The sequence below is a fragment of the Myotis daubentonii genome, chromosome 14 (genome assembly GCF_963259705.1).
Source record: "Myotis daubentonii chromosome 14, mMyoDau2.1, whole genome shotgun sequence".
NCBI lineage: Eukaryota > Metazoa > Chordata > Mammalia > Chiroptera > Vespertilionidae > Myotis > Myotis daubentonii.
In genome coordinates this window covers 20026618-20043298 of record NC_081853.1, presented here as the reverse complement: position 1 = coordinate 20043298, position 16681 = coordinate 20026618, and the positions used below count along the sequence as shown (strand labels likewise).

Here is a 16681-nt window from a genome sequence, read left to right as displayed (position 1 = left end):
CACCTTCATAGCCCTCTAGATGTGTATCAAACCTGAGGCTGTTCCCTCGGGCCGCAACTTCAGTACAAGCAAGTAGACCTCTTTCCCAGGGAGACTGGTGGTGGTTTTCGGTGATGCTATCTGTGTGGTACCCTCTGAGTGGCAGCCTGTCCAGAACCGTCCCTCAAATTGCTCCAGTTCCATGGGACTCAGGAACACAAGCCCCATGGCCACCAGAGCCAGGTGATCAGGGGTTTTCCCTGGGCAGTGGCCACAGAAATGGAGCACCATCTATATAATCCAGGGCACCAAACACACATAAAAGTTTCCCTCTGGGAGATACTAGCGCTCTGGATCACCGCAGAGGTAGAGTGAGTAGATGGCACTCTCTAGCTTGAGCCAGGTAGAGGGGGAGTATAAAGATGGTGGCCACTGGGGGAAAAGAAAAATAAAAGGTCTATGAGAAGCTAAAAAAAAAAGAGAGAGACACAAAAAGGTGGCACCCACCAGTTTAAGTCTCTGGAGAACATCCCAGCAGGCCAGTAGATGTGTGCTAAGTTAAATGTCTGCCCTTAGGTCTGTGCTTTAAGATTAGCAGAGGAGCCTCTCTCACATCAGTCTGGGCACAATTGGGTACCTATGTGCTGGGCCCTATGATAAGTTAATTTCAGCACGTGAGCCCTTTAAGAGTCATATCTGTGTTCCACTGTATTGCCAATGGGTCTTGTGGACAAAAGCCCTATTAGTTTCTGAAGCTAGATGTTTTGGGTGCTTGTCTCTCAGTGCAGGTCTTAAAAGTTGCCCTAATGTGAGGTTTAAACTCTTTGCTCCACAGTAAGAAGTTTTGGGTTTGGGGTTCCCTGAGTTGCTGCACCAGGGGTGGGGTTTATGGCAAGACTGTGTCCCAGCCTCTCCTACCCACTTCAATGTGGGGTTTTTTTCTTACTTGCCCAATATGTAGTTGTTGCTCAGCTCACTTTTAGATTTTTTATTTTTGGTAGGTATTTTTTTTGTTGTTTGTTTTGTTCATAAGAAAATGGTCTATAAGTAGCTGTAGATTAAGTGTGTCCTGGGAGGAGGTGAGTACAGAATATTCCTACTTCACCATCTGAGCCCTTTGTTAGTCTTTAAAATCCAATCCTGGGCCCCAGCTTTAAAGATCTGATTTGATATGCAACTTAACAAGAAACTCAGGTGATTCAGACAGCCTCGGGATTGAACTATAAATTCAGGCTCCTTTATGGTAGTATAAATGCATACTGAGGCATAAATGGTTTGTAGCAAGCCCACAATGCATTCTCTCCCCTTCTTGGATGGAGAAGTTAAGCAGAGAATTACCTAGGGAGGAAAGAAAGTAATGACACCAAATCTCCTTAGAAACATGCCAATAACATAATAGATCTCCTGTCAGCTCTCATCATGCTATTTGCTAGTGGGAGAACTCTTGTCTATGAAATCCTTTTAGCAAGATGTACCTGATCTATTTATAACTCTGTATGGTAAACAAACCCAAAACACCATGGGTTTCTGAAACATGGCTCCCTAGAAAACATCATATAAGCTAGGTAACCATGTGAGTAAACAATTGAGATTAAAATAAGTACAAAACAGCTGTCTTTTGTGTAAATGTGGCCACAGATATTAATTAAAGACCTCATATGTTGCTAGAGGTTCCAGTGCATCTTGGCAAGAAAGGACTGGCAAGCAGGGTCCATGGTCGCAGATTTTTCTTTTGGGCATGTGCCCCCTGATTCATTGTACTCCCTAAATGATTAGTCAGTCTTGATGGACCTCTAGTTTGTATGAGCATGCTTTCACATGGTACACACAAAACTCTCCATGTCTGGGTCCTGCTTCTGTCATAGCCCCCAAAACCTGTCCTCTATCCTCCAGCCATATCACACAACCGCCTGGAGTTGTACACCATGACTTTGGGAGTCCTGCCTTGGGGGTATGATGCAATAGTTAGAGCAGACAGGAATCCTGGGGGACCTCACGTCTGTGGCTGTTATCACTGGACTTAGTGCCATCCCTCAGGTGTCCTCCAAAAAAGTGTGTTTTTGTTTCCTACCATATTCCCAGCACCTAGCATAGCACCTGGCACACACACACACGCACACACCTCTGTATTTTTATTTTGATTGAAAGATGGAGTGAATAGTCAGCCAGAAACAGCTGTTTCTGAAATCATTTTCCCTACTTACCTGGGTTAGCAGAAAATCATTGCTGAATGAAGCACAGGAATACACAATAAATATTTAACAGATAAGTAAATTGGGCAAATGTTTGGCAAATGTTTGGTTTTTGATTGGGTGTGCCTGGAGGGGAAATGAGTAGTGAACAGTGGCAGGGGCAAGCATGCGGAGGGCCACCAGAATACAAGATGCATGAACCTCAAGCTAGAGGAACCTAAGCACATCATCTTTTACTGCTAGACAGTTGTGAATATAATTAATGAACTCCCGGAAGAAACACACACAGGATTAGGGTTGTTGCTGTCCGTTGCAGTTTAGCCAAATTTGATACTTAGCTTCCTGCATAAACAGGCATTTTATTGCTCATAACAGGGCATCGGGCTTTTTGCAAAAGACAGACAGAAAGTGTCTCTGTGAGGGCATCAAACATCCATGTCGCACCCTTGGAAAAACACATTAGTAGTTTCCCCGGCAAGAAAAAAAAAATGAAGCTAGGAAGCAGAAAGAGTGTGATATTGTGGTTTATACATAAGAACACCCAAATCTAGAAAGTTTTCATGGGTTTATTAGAGTGTATTTGAGCCAAACAGAATACAGGCCTGAAAGCAAGATCTTAGTAGACTTAGAAAGTGCCCCAGAGAATTGAGTTTCTTTTACACATTTGGAATTTAGGAAGATTATAAGAAAGTGGGAGGAAGCAAGGCAGAGATTAGATTATAGGATAGTTAAGATTCTGTGGTCTCTTGAGGATCGTTAGGTTGCTGAGGCATCTGAAAAAGAAGCTATTCAAAGGTGTGTTAATGTTGGTGCACGGGAAAAATGGACAGGCCTTGCGGACTATAAAGATGGACCTTTTCCTAAAGAAGTTATAGGCCTAGGGCATGACTGCCCACCAGCACCTGCCCAGTTAGGAACTTATGGCCAGATCACCTTGTGAGGTTACTTTTGGTCACTGGACTGGTCACATGTGTTATAGAGCCCCTTTTCATCCACAGGAATATGTATTTGGTCTTCATTCCTGTTTCTGGCACAGAGCTCCTAAAACCCTTAGAATTCCTAAGAGATGACAGCAACAAAGCTATTTTATGCTAATGAGATGACTTTTTTTTTTTTATCATCATCTCTGTGGATGGGGGCTGGTTTCAGAGGAGCCAACCAAGTGTTCAGAGAATTGGAACTTGAGAACTTTCAGTCTCCACCCACTTCGGGGAGGAGAGAGAGGCTGGAGGTTGAGTTAGTCACAGGTGGCTAATGATTTCATCAATCATGTCTATCTAATGAAGCATCATTAACAAAAACAAAAAGGAGGAAGGAGTGTCAGGGAGCTTCCAGGTTGGTGAACCAAAATGCTTCCGTAAAGCCAGCATACCAAGCCCCAAAGTCCACAAGGGATAGAATCTTCTTTGCTGGAGTTCTGTGAGCCACTCTAGGCAATTAGGCAAACCCAGAGAGGGCCTCTTGGGTACCCCTGATTCACAGTCAGAAGCTCAGGTGACAACTTGAACTTGCAACGGGGGAGGGGCAATCTTTTGCCATTGCATCCTTAACCTGTGGGATCTGATGTTATAACTAGGTCAGGGGTGGGCAAACTTTTTGACTCGAGGGCCACAATGGGTTCTTAAACTGGACTGGAGGGCCGGAACAAAAGCATGGATGGAGTGTTTGTGTGAACTAATATAAATTCAAAGTAAACATCAACACTAATAAAAGAGAAAAATGGTAATTGACGTACGAGCTACCCTTTTCATTGGCTAATCAGGGCTATATGCAAATTAACTGCCAACTAAGATTGGCAGTTAACTGCCAACAAGATGGCGGTTAATTTGCATTTGTAAGCACAATGCAGGGAGGTGAAAGGGAAAGCAGGAAGAAGCCCCCTGCCACTGACAGTGATTGGAAACCCAGGGGGGAGCTAAGAGCTGGGGGGCAGGTGCCTTTTCTGCCCTGGCCAGTGATAGCAGGAAGTAGGGGTGGAGCCAGCGATGGGAGCTGGGCACGGTTGAAGCTGGCAGTCCCGGGAGCTAGGGGTCCCTTGCCTGGGCCTAAAGCGAAGCCCACGATCGTGGGGCCGCTGCAGCTGCGGGTCCCCGCTGCCCGGGCCGACGCCTCAGCCAGAGGCGTCCTGCAGGGGCAGAGCCCGCAATTGCAGCACCGCCCCCTCCCCCCCACCCCCCCCCCCCGCTGCCACTGCAGGTCCCCGCTGCCCGTGCCGGACGCCTAGACCAGAGGCGTCAGGCCTGGGCAAGGGGCCGATCCTGCAATTGGAGGGTGATGGGGGTCAACGCCTGAGGGCTCCCAGTATGTGAGAGGGGGCAGGCTGGGCTGAGGGACACTCCCCCCACACACACACCCAGTGCACGAATTTCGTGCACCGGGCCCCTAGTCATTACATAAAAGGGTATGGTCTTTTTTTTTTTTTTTAGTTTTATTCATTTCAAACGGGCCAGATCTGGCCCACGGGCCATAGTTTGCCCACAGCTGAACTAGGTAGACAGTGGCAGATTGAGTTGAATTGTATGATTCCCAGCTGGTGTGGGAGAACTGCTTGGTGGTGTGGGAAAACCTCCAGGCATAGGAACTATAAAGAGCATCAGCTGAACTGAGGCCCGACACTTTCGTTGGAGAAGGCGTTGGCACGAATTAAAAGATGCCTGCCCCCAACCTCTCACAGCCTCATTCTAAAATACTGGAGTTCTTCAGGGCTCTGCCAGCTTCCCCACCCTTTAAATCTGAGATCACACATTTCCTAGATGGTCCCTTAAGGAATTTAAAGCCTAAGATCCAAGTGACCTCACAGATAATAATAATAAAAAAAAATAGATTATTATGAGCAAAAAAAATAGAAAAAAAATACTTTGTTCTCCTGTCAGAGTCCTCCCTGGCTGTGTTTGCATAGTGCTTATGCGGGAGGTTTGCTAACACCCAGCTGTGACAGCTGTCTCCCCAGACAAGCTCTGCCTTAGCCAGCTGCTGCTACCAAGTGACAAAACTCCACAGCTGCTGTCAGCCCATTCTCCTCTCATTAGCTTCCCTTTTTGCCCCTGACAGGAACCCATCTTGCCTTGCCACAAACTTTCTCCACTCCCCTGTTCCCAGATCTGTTCTGTTGGCCTGTCCCATCCAGCCCCATGCACTGCACTCCCTGCCCAGTCACCTCCTGACACCTCACTCCTGCTGCCCTGGCATCCACCGGCCAGTCTCTGCTCCCCACCCCCAGAGCTGTTTCTTGTTCTGTCCTCAGATTTCAGCATAATTATCTTTGCCACTTACGATTACTAACTTAGTGCCATTGCATCTTATTTGGCTTCCTGACCATCTGAACAGTCTTTTTTCTATGTTTTTTCTTCTGGAATGAGAGGAGTTATTCAATGAATTGAAATAATGTGAAAATTCTAGTGAAATTTCCAACTGATTATAATTCCCTGAAAGCTACACTTTCTGGAATAAATGCCACTCTAATGCCAATTCAAATCTGTCTCTCTGAGCACCACTGTAGTGAGAGTCCAGTTGGTTATAACTCCACATCAGGCTTCAATCATTTTTAAAGACTTACGCTGGAGTAGTAAAGCTGTTAACATGCAATGGATGTCTAAAGTGCTCTGGACACCTAGATGACAAACCAAAACAGAAGAGGATGGAGAGCCCTGACTGGTGTAGTTCAGGGTTAGAGTGTCGGCCCGCAGACCGCAGGGTCTCGGGTTTGATTCCTGGTCAAGGGCATGTCCTGGGTTGCAGGTTCGATCCCCAGCCCTATCGGGGTGCCATGGGGAGGCAACCAATTGATGTGTTTCTCTCTTTCTCTCCCTCTCCCTCCCTTCCACTCTCTCTAAAAATCAATGGAAAAAATATCCTCAGGTGTGGATTAACAACAAAAAAAAGATGATGGAGATGACACTTTATTTCCATGAGTCCATTAACATGGCAATAAAAGAGGTAATTAACATAAAGAGTTTAATTTTGCATAAAGCCCGAATATAGAAAGCATTCAATATTAACTATTGCTATTATTTTTAATTATTTCAAGACCATTGGAATAGTAAGTTAAGAAAATGCCCTCTATAATGACTATGGGCTGGAACTAAGGAAACAGATAAATATACAATGACCTGGAAATAAAAGAGAATAAAAAATTAAAAATTCTTGAACAACTATGTTAAGTGTCAGTGAAGGTGTTGTTGGACTAGGGCAATGGTCAGCAAACTGCGGCTCGCAAGCCACATGCGGCTCTTTGGCCCCTTGAGTGTGGCTCTTCCCCAAAATACCATGTGCAGGCACACACGTACAGTGCGATTGAAACTTCGTGGCGCATGCGCAGAAGTCGGTTTTCGGCCTGGCGAGTCTATTTTGAAGAAGTGTTGTTAGAAGAAGTGGGGGTGCGTTCGCTGAGGTCGACCCCTCAGATTGAGGACGTTTTTAGCAAAGGCCAGCTTAGGAGTACCCTAATTAAGTTAATAACAGTGTACCTACCTATGTAGTTTAAGTTTAAAAAATTTGGCTCTCAAAAGAAATTTCAATCATTGTACTGTTGATATTTGGCTCTGTTGACTAATGAGTTTGCCGACCACTGGACTAGGAAGAAGGAGTTTTGAGTATGGAGAAATTTTCTGCAGTGTTGGTTAGGGTATGAGTATGCTAGGGCTGCTGTGAAAACTACCACTAACTGAATGGCTTGAACATCAGAAATTTATCGTCTCAGACTAGAGGCTGAAAGTCCAAAATCAAGGTATTGGCAGGGCTGGTTCCCTCTGAGGCTGAGAGGGAAGGATCTGTTCTAGGCCTCTCTTTTGGGCTTGTCGCTGACCGTGTTCCCGTGTCTCTTTATAGTGTCTCTCTTCTGTGTGACTGTGCCCAGTTTTCCCCTTTTAAGAAGGATAGCAGTCAGACTGGTGTGGGAGCCCACCCTATCCTGGTATGACCTCATCTTAACTTATGACATCTGCAACAGCCCTGTTTCTAAATAAAGTCACATTTTGAGGTACTGGGGGTTAGGACTTCAACATATAAATTTTTGGGGACATAATTTAGCCCACATCAGTTGATGAGATAGAACAACTGCTTTAAAATAGACATGGCCTCAGCTATTAATTCCAAGTATTAGGCACACAAATATATGGGTAATAGTTAGCAATTATAATATTCTTTAACTGAGAAATACTGACCCTAAATAGTAAGTAAAAGACATATGAGTATGTTAATTTCAGTATGCACCTTATAGTAAAATCTAGGGTCAAATTTTTGAAAAGAAGGTGTTTGAATATTCAACACATTAAAAATCTTAGTAATACAATAACATAGAATTAGGTATATTTTTTGGATTATATGAACTGATTGTAACATTTTCTATGTGAAATAAAGTAATATATTCACTGTATTATACCTCCAAAGTGGAATTATGAAAACTATGAGAATTTCTTAACAATACATATTTTTGTATTTTCAAGTGGTCTACAGAAAATATATATGTTTGTATTTTCAAGTGGTCCATTATATTTGAATTTTTATAAAAAGGTATTTTATAGCTTTTTTGAAAAACACTCCATCATTGAACCATTCCAGTTTCAGCCTCACCTGAGTTTCTACTTATAAACATCTTTATATCTTATGAAATTCTATTAAGCAGATGTTTATTTTAATAAATGTCAATTTATTTCGCTAAATTTTTTCACAAAAAAATGACAGATGTACCTTGTTTTTCCTTGTTTCACTACATTTGGGTCAAATTGCTGTGTAATTGTAATGTTAAAATCTTATCTGATAAAAACAGAATTAGCAGTTATCACTCCCATTTGGATTTTTTGCCTATTCTTTCTCAGTGCCAGGCCCAGTGCTAGACTTTTCAGGAGGCAGAAAAAATATTAATATTGTTGAGTCTAAACAGTATAAAAGGTGAGGAGAAAAGTATATTTATTTAATGAAACCTTAAACGTGAATTCTTTTTGGTGAGGGCATGTTCACACAGATTTGGGTTCACCCAAGCCTGGCCAGCTATTTTTCTTTTATTGATGAAAGCCGTCTATTTAGGTGTTTAGGTTCCCGTCTATGATATGCTAGCAGTGTGTTAAGGCCTGGCTATAAATTACTGGCATTTTCACTCTGTTTTAGTTTGACAACTTGAGTGGAATAAATAGTTAAAATGGTCCATCAGTTTTCTGTGGATGGAGGTAATAATTTCATACAGACTGAAGGTAATGGTGATATTGAGAAAAATTCTCTTTTTCTGTGACTGTTCTATTGGGATAGATGGGTAGTGTTTAGGCCTTAATAGAACTCACGTAATTTCTCTCAACTATCCACCCAGATGAAGATAATATCAAAAACAGATGAACTATAAGTCAACATAAGACTCAATTTCATGCAGAACATTTGAGATTGCTGTATTTCAAAAGCCCACAATGAGGATATCTCCTATATTTAAGAACATTTTCCGGTGATTAATACCACAACATTCAGGAAAATAGATTCAATTTGCTTCCATAAAATAAACCAAAAACTTTCAGCAACTTAATAAACTTCTTTGTCAAATATTTCATTTGGCTTATCCCCAGGACAGAGAAAACACGCCTGCAGTAGGTGATTTTATCATAACCCATTACCTTTGATTTTCAAACTATATGAAGATTTTCTCTTCCTTTCAAAAAACTTGAGTAGAGTCGGAATCAATGATAGAAGTACATAATATTTCACTAAGGGAAAGTCATTCCGAACAAGCAGTTCCCAGGATTTTGCCTACACAACTACCTAAGATGAACATAAGCTGTGTGCACACTTGTTTGATGATGTAGACAGTGGTTCTCAACGGGGAGAGGGGAGCGGGGGGGGGGGGGATTCCCCACAGAGGGGCCATTGGACAGTGTTTGGAGACATTTTAATTGTCATACGGGGAGGCTACTACTGGCAACTGATGGGTAGAAACCAGGGATGATGCTAAACATCCTATGATGCACAAGGGAACCCTCCACACACACATGCACACACACACACAGACTCCAAATATCAAAAAATATAATTAGTGCTGAAGTTGAGGAAGCCTGATCTAGATATTTTCCTCCTCCCAAGTAGCTGACCGTCAGATTAACTAATTGAAGACTTGTACAGTTGGTTGAGTCTTCAACATTTTATGAGACCAAATAAAGATCATGGACCCCATTCACAGGAAATACGATTTCGATCTTCTTGAATTAATTTAGACTTGTTTTGTGTTCTAACATGTGGTCTACACTAAAAAATGTTTCATGAACACTTGAAAAGAATGTATATTCTGCTTTGGCGTGAACTGCTCTGCAAATATCAATTAAATTTATCTGGTCTAGTGTGTCATTTAAGGACACTGTTTCCTTGTTGATTTTTATCTGGAAGATCTATCTTTTAATGTCAATAGGGTGTTAAAAGCCCCTACTATAGTTGTATTACTGTTAATCTTTCTATGTCCATCAATATTTGCTTTATAAATTTAGATGCTCTTGCCCTAACTGGTTTGGCTCAGTGGATAGAGCGTCGGCCTGCGGACTCAAGGGTCCCAAGTTCGATTCCATTCAAGGGCATGGACCTTGGTTGAGGGCACATACCCAGTGGGGAGTGTGCAGGAGGCAGCTGATTGATATTTCTCTTTCATCGATGTCTCTCTCTCATCGATGTTTCTGACTCTCTATCCCTCTCCCTTCCTCTCTGTAAAAAATCAGTAAGATATATATTTAAAAATTTTTAGATGCTCTTATGTTGGGTGCATACATGTTTACAAAGGTTATATCCTCTTGTTGGAATGACCACTTTATCATTATGTAATATCCTTCTTTGTCTCATATAACCTTTGTTTTAAAGTCTATTTTATCTGCTACAAGTATTGCTACTCCAGCTTTTTTTTCCATTTCCATTTACATGCAATATATTTGCCATATCTTTACTTTCAGTCTTTGTGTATATTTCATCCTGAATTGGGTCTCTTATAGACCACATAAATATGGGTCATATTTTCTTATATATTCAGCTACCCAATGTCATTTGATTGGAGCATTTAATCAGTTTATATTTAAAGTGATTATTGATAGGTACAAATTTATTGCCATTTTATTCTTTATAACTGTGGTTCTCTTTTTTCTTCTTAAAGAAGACCCTTTAGCATTTCTTATAATACCGGTTTGGTATTAATGAACCCCTTTAGTTTTTTCTTGTCTGGGAGGCTCTTTATTTCACCTTCAATTTCAAATGCTAGCCTTGCTGGATAGAGTATTCTTGGTTGTAGGTCCTTGCTTTTCATCACTTTGAATATTTTATGTTAATCCCTTCTGGCCTGAAATGTTTCTGTTGAGAAATAAGCTCACAGTTTTCTAGGAATTCCCTTTTAGTAACTTGCTTTCTTTCTCTTGCTTCTTCTAAGATTCTGTTTCTGTGTTTGGCCTTTGCAGTTTTAATTATGATGTGTCTTGGGCCTCTCTGGCTTCATTGTATTTGAGACACTCTGTGCTTCCTGGACATTTGTGTCTTTTTCCTTCACCAGGTTAGGGAATTTTTTAGCCTTTATTTCTTTAAATAGGTTCTCAAACCTTGCTCGCTCTCTCCTTCTGGTACCATCATTAAGCACATGTTATGGTGGTGTCCCAGAAGTCCCTTAGACTGTTCACATTTTTAAAAATTGCTTTTTGCTGCTCTGATTGGGTGTTTTCTGCATAATTGTTTTCCAAATCCCTGATTTGATTCTCTTCTTCATTTAGCCAGCTTTTGATTCCCTACTATCTTCTTCATTTCAGATATGGTGTTCTTCATTTCTGACTGGTTATTTTTTATGATTTCTTTGCCATTTTTTTTTATTATTGCTATCTCTGTGTTCAAGTTCTCACTAAGTTCCTTGAGCATCCTTACAACCATTGTCGTGAAATCTGTATATGGTAACTTGCTTGCCTCCATTTTGTTTATTTTGGGGGGGGGAGCGGGGGGTTGGAGGGGGATTTCTCCTGATCTTTCATTTGACACATATTTCTTTTTCTCTACATTTTGGATTCTCTATTTGTCTCTGTGCTGTGCTTCTCATTGTTGGCATGGTGGCTTCTATAGTAGGTGTCTTGCAGGGCTGTTTTCCTGAGCTGGGTGCTCCAGGGATGTCCCATATGTGGGTGAGCCCTCCTGGTGTAGTTGAGTCTTAATTGCTTTAGTCCCATATGTGGGTGGGGTTGCCCCTCTGGTTACCTATGAGGATTGATCCTGTCCATAATGTATGAGCTATTGTGCAGGGGCTCATTCTACAAAGCTGACTTTGCTCCAACAGGGTCTGGTGCCTGCCAAGATCTCTCTTAGGGAACTAATTAGGTCATGTTCTGATGAGATCTGAATCCCACTGGGTGTTGGTTCTAGGGCCACTAGGGAGGGACTCCAGTGCAGGTCAATGTCAGGTGCTGCCTGTGACCAGCCCTGGGCTACCTCTTTGGAGCAAAAAAGGGATCCATAGTTTGTGGTTGCCTCTGCTGGGCCTCAGTGTGCAATGAAACTGCACACCAAGGTTGGTTACCAACAACACTGAGCCCAGGCACAGGTCGGCAAAAGGCCCAAGACTTGTTGAGATCCATCTTCACTTGCTTCTTAGGCTCATTCACTGAAACAGCTTCTGAGAGTTTGTGAGTTGCGTGATGGAGGTTCAGTGAGTGGCCTGGTAGGAGCCAGTGGTGTTTACCAGATTGATACCTGTTTAAGCTCGGCACCAGTGCTGGATCTGAGGCCACTCGGCAACAGTCACTGGGTGCACCAAGGTCAGCTACCACCTACTGTGTGCCTCAGAATGCTGTGGTGGGACAGTCTCAAGGGATTGTCAGGGTGAGGCCAGCAGAGTTCATCATGCCCAAACAGACCAAGGTTTGGCCATGTGAAGGGACGGCTCTGCTCAGGAACAATGAAGCTGGGCTGGTATGCAAGGGAAGAATAGACCCGCCCAAGAGCCATACAATCCAGTTTTTCTCAGGGACTGCCCAGATCTCCTGGAAAGACTTCAGCACCATGGAAGAGGGTATGCAGAGTGCACATCTCCTGGAGAGTCTTTTGCACCATGGAACCAGGCAGGCACAGCCCACTGACAGTACTGTAGAGTGCAAGCTGAGCAGGGCAGGGCCACCAGGTGTCAGGAGGGTGGAGTTAGTTGTCCTCCCCTGGGTTGGGGGGGCGGGGCTGGTAGATCTCCCATAGGTGTGGAGCACTGCTACTCTGGGAGGTGGTGGGGGCAGGAAATTGGCCCCTGCCCCAGAGCCACACAATTGTCTGACTCTTTTGTGTTTGCCCTCAAGATCCCTTCACAAAGGCTCAGGAATCAGACTCCTCTGCAGGGCATGAGCTTGGCTGGATGGGGCAACAGGGGGCTGGGAGAGAGGGATGTGGGCAGTGAGGGCAAGGGACACAGCGCAGGGACACTGTTGGCTATTTCTTCAGTTCTTTCCCTAGAGGCACACAACCCAGTCTGTCCTCACATGACTACAGTCTGCTCTAATTCACCTTCCCTCCACTGGATCCCAGTGTTAGTGGCTGTGAATTTTGTGCACTGGCCCTTTAAGAGGGCACCTGGGTTTCTAGCAGATTCCCAGGTGATTTTCACAACCAGATGTTATGTGGGTGCCTCTTCCTGGCTCTGGGCCAGGGAGCCCAGCATGGGGTTGAGACCCCACGTTCTTCAAGGGGGACTTCTGCAGCTCAGATATCCCTCCAGATTCTTAGCAGAAGCACGCAGGTATGGGGCCCTCCCTTTCTGTCTCCGCCCTTCTTGAAGTGGCTTTTTCTATAGAACCTTGGTTATAAGATATCTATTCAACTAGTCTTCAGTTGGTTATTCAGGTTGATTGTTCTATAATTTAGTTCATGATGGCGGTATTTAGATATGGCATCTGTAACCACACATGGCCCCAGACACTTGTGGGTATGTAAGCTTGTGTACATCAATATTCACCCTGATCAAGAACATTATTGAGAGCTGCCAATCCATAACACACAGAGCAATATCTAGAAAACTCTTTTTTCTCCTTTTCTTGTTCAGACTCCTGTGATGGATGAGAACTATCCCTAGAAACTCCTTGCTCTAACAACTTCTGTTGCCAAAACAATTAGGGCTCACTAAACCAGAAGTTTCAGAGGTGTTCTTGAATATTAATCTTTCCAGGAGGGTTTCTGCTTATGTCAGATTAGATAATGTGGTCAATGGATTAGAAAAGAATAAATCCAGAACCTATTTGCATTTATGCTTCCTATTTCCTAGCAGTGTTTCCCTGGTTAATTGTTAGACAGCCCAGGGTAAGCAAGTTATCAATTAATTGCTGAAAAATGTAGTGTATTACTTTGGTCTTTAATTACCTACAATTTTTCTTTCCCATTAAATGATAATTTTATTGTTAACATAAACAAAGCTATTAGCACCGTAGTCAATTCTTTGGAAAAACTGTTTAATACAAATTTCACTTATAATAATGAATCCATTTTTTCTATAATGAATACACCTCAGAGATGAACTTCTTTTAATTAAGGAAGTTCTAAGGAAGAAATGTACCTAAAGCCCTAAGCTTTCCTGAGAATAGTAAATTCCTCATTGTATTAGTGTGTACATTTTTATAAATCTGTAATATTTATTCAGAAAAATAAGTAAACTTTTAAAATAGTGGTCTTTAAGCTCTAATTTAAAAAGGGACTTGTTTGATAGAAACATTAAAGTATTCATGCCCTGGCCAGTGTTGCTCAGTGGTTAGAGTGTTGGACATCGCACTGAAGGATCATGGATTCAAATCCTGGTCAAGAAATGTGCCTAAGTTGCACGTTCGCTACCCAGCCCTGATTGGGGCACATGTGGGAGGCAACCCATTGATGTCTCTCTCTCTCCTCTCTCCCTCCCTTTCACTCTCTCTAAAATCACTGGAAAAATATCCTTGGCTGAGGATTAATAATAAATATATTCTTTTGAAAGTAGAGAATCACAAACAAAATTTAATATTCTTTATTATTTTTGGAGTATCCTTTGCATGTTTCTCCAAGTCACAATAATTTAGAAAGGATTGAATTTATTTTGTACCCATATGCCTATTTTTTAAAATTATTTTACTTTAAAAACGCCCATTAAACTTACAGTATCCAATTTCTTGGATATTGACCCCTTATCAATAAACAGTACCTTCCCATCCTGTATTTTTAAGTTTTAAAAGAAACAAAATTCAAATGAGTAAATTTAAAAAATCATATTGGCTTTATTCAGTGATTCATGAATCTGGCAGCATAGAAAGGAGCTCCATGAAACTGGATGAAATGGAAGACTTGTAGGCAGAAGGGAACAGGGACAAAGACGTTATAGTTGGCAAAGAGTGAGTTGGCTGTTGCAAGGTTACCTTCCTAGAAGAGGGCAGGGGTCTAGCGGGCAGATTACCTCACTTAGTGCTAATCAGGCGATTCTCGGTGGACTGGTTTAAGATTCCATTTCTAGGAAAAGAAACTGCAATTCAGTCTTGGTTTGGTGACATGAGGCTTAACATAAGTGACTCCATTTTGGCCCTATTGTCTTTTTTTTAAACAATTTTCCCCTCCTCCCCTCTTTGATCAGAGTTAACTGTGAGATGTAATCAAAACTTAAGGCCTTAGTGCTGCTCCCAGCTACTACTCTGCTCTCACCTTTTTTTTTTTCTTTTTGCTGAACCTCTGTGTGATATACTAGTATTCACAGGTTGGTCATAATGTCAGGCTCACATTCTTTGTTACTTATTCTGTTCATTCCTTTTCTGATGTTCCAGTTTCAGGGAGATAATTTGCTTGGTGATTAGTGGCTGTGAACATGCATTTAAAGCTTTTGAGAGAGAACAGTGCAATAGGGAGATGCCCTAAGCAAGGTAATTCCAATACCTGGAGTGCACTTCAGAGCCATGATCCCAACATCAATTAAAGTCATTTTTTGAAGCCAACTGGCTTAGTTAGTGATCTTAGGTAGTTGAGTCACACCTTCCCCAGAAATGTCAATCCAAGTGGTGTGGGCCACAGCACAAACACCCCCCCTTCTCAGCTAAAATAGAATCAAGGGCTGTCATATCATCAAGAACAACTTTGGCCAGAGAGTCTAAGGAGTTTTTGTTGGGCAGCTCTTGTTTTAGCAGCAGGTTGTCCAGTATCTTCAAGAGTTAAGAAGAGGTTCCTGATCGTAGCCTCACATGCATTTACTCCTGGCCAGGGAAGCAGGGATCTGCCAGAGGAAGCTCATTTTGAATCATGAATGCCTCCTGAGACTGCCCATTTGAGTCTATGCCTTGGGACTGGGAAGGTGACAGCCATGGAGGCCAGTAAACTTAAGGGTCTGCACACTGACCCTTGCCTTGTCTGCCCCCACCCCTTTTTTGTGGAGGACAGAGCCTGGATATAGGTTCCCCGGGCTGTTAACCAGAGACAGGAAAACGAACACCCAGGGTAAAGGAATCTGACATGAAAACAAGGAGGCTGAGTTTGTTCCAGAGAAAGTGAGGCATTGGCAATCAGGGAGAAGTGTTGTGACCAGCAAAACTACAGGATCACCAGTATCGTGGCAAGTCCAACAATCGTTTGGAGGTTGAATAACCCATTTTGCAGCGGTCTGAGATATGTGAACAATAGCATTATATTTCCAGGTCATATCAAGGCAAAAGATGGATAAAAACATTTAACAGACCTTCAAAGAATTAGGCTGGAAAAGGGCCAGAGGGGGAAGGAGGCCTGGAAAGAAATGTGACTTCCGTTCCTTGATCTGACTACAGGGAGGAAGCAGTCTCCCTCGATGTCAGCTACTTCTCTTCCCGGTCGATTTGATTTTGAGGTCTCCTGCAGCGTTTGCACAGGACCATACTGCAGGAGGAGCACAGCCGTGTCAGTGACCAAGAGTACTTGGTAGGGTCCTTTCCATGAATCCCACTTTGCCAAAGCTTCAGAGTAAAATAATAACTGTATGTAAAAGACAAAAGGCAAAAAATGCCTTGGTTAAAGATCTGATGAGAATTCATTATAAGGGAATTGACAAGGAAACTTGATTGATATGTAATATTTTAAGATAATATCTGGAATTACAACTGATAACATTATACCAGGACATATCAGATTTCTAGGACTTTTATCAAATTTCTAGAACACATTTTAATAACATGCATCTATACAAATATAACCAAAGGAGGTTTAGCATCAGTTCTTATTTGATAATGCTTCTTATGTAATTTAATATATCAAATAAACATAATTATTTTGATATCTTACCAGCTGAAAGACAAATCCTTTAAGATTTTTCCAGGGGCCCTCTAGGAAATTAAAATGTTAGTTAGAGGTCAGAGAAGCATCATTTACAATTTGATTTGGGAAAAATGTCAAAAGATTTGAATATTTTATTAAATAAGATCATAGATCATTTTAAAATAATACTTTATTTTAAGGCAAATACAGAGTTACACAGTAGTGAACAAAACTTAGCTCTTTATATATTAAAAAGACTAGATATTCTTAAGTAATCAAAGACCTGATAAAGACAACATGAGGCACACTAAATTATTTTA

The 16681-nt window shown here is 42.1% G+C and overlaps 1 long non-coding RNA gene across 1 annotated transcript in view; it reads right to left on the bottom strand.

Annotated features, from left to right (window-relative positions):
• Nucleotides 1–14350: 14350 nt before the first annotated feature.
• The window catches only part of LOC132215343 (uncharacterized), a 382955-nt gene continuing 380624 nt past the window's right edge, over nucleotides 14351–16681 (bottom strand). Inside the window, exon 5 of the long non-coding RNA XR_009448504.1 lies at nucleotides 14351–16082. This is a non-coding gene — a long non-coding RNA (uncharacterized LOC132215343). The remainder of the gene's footprint in view (nucleotides 16083–16681) is intronic.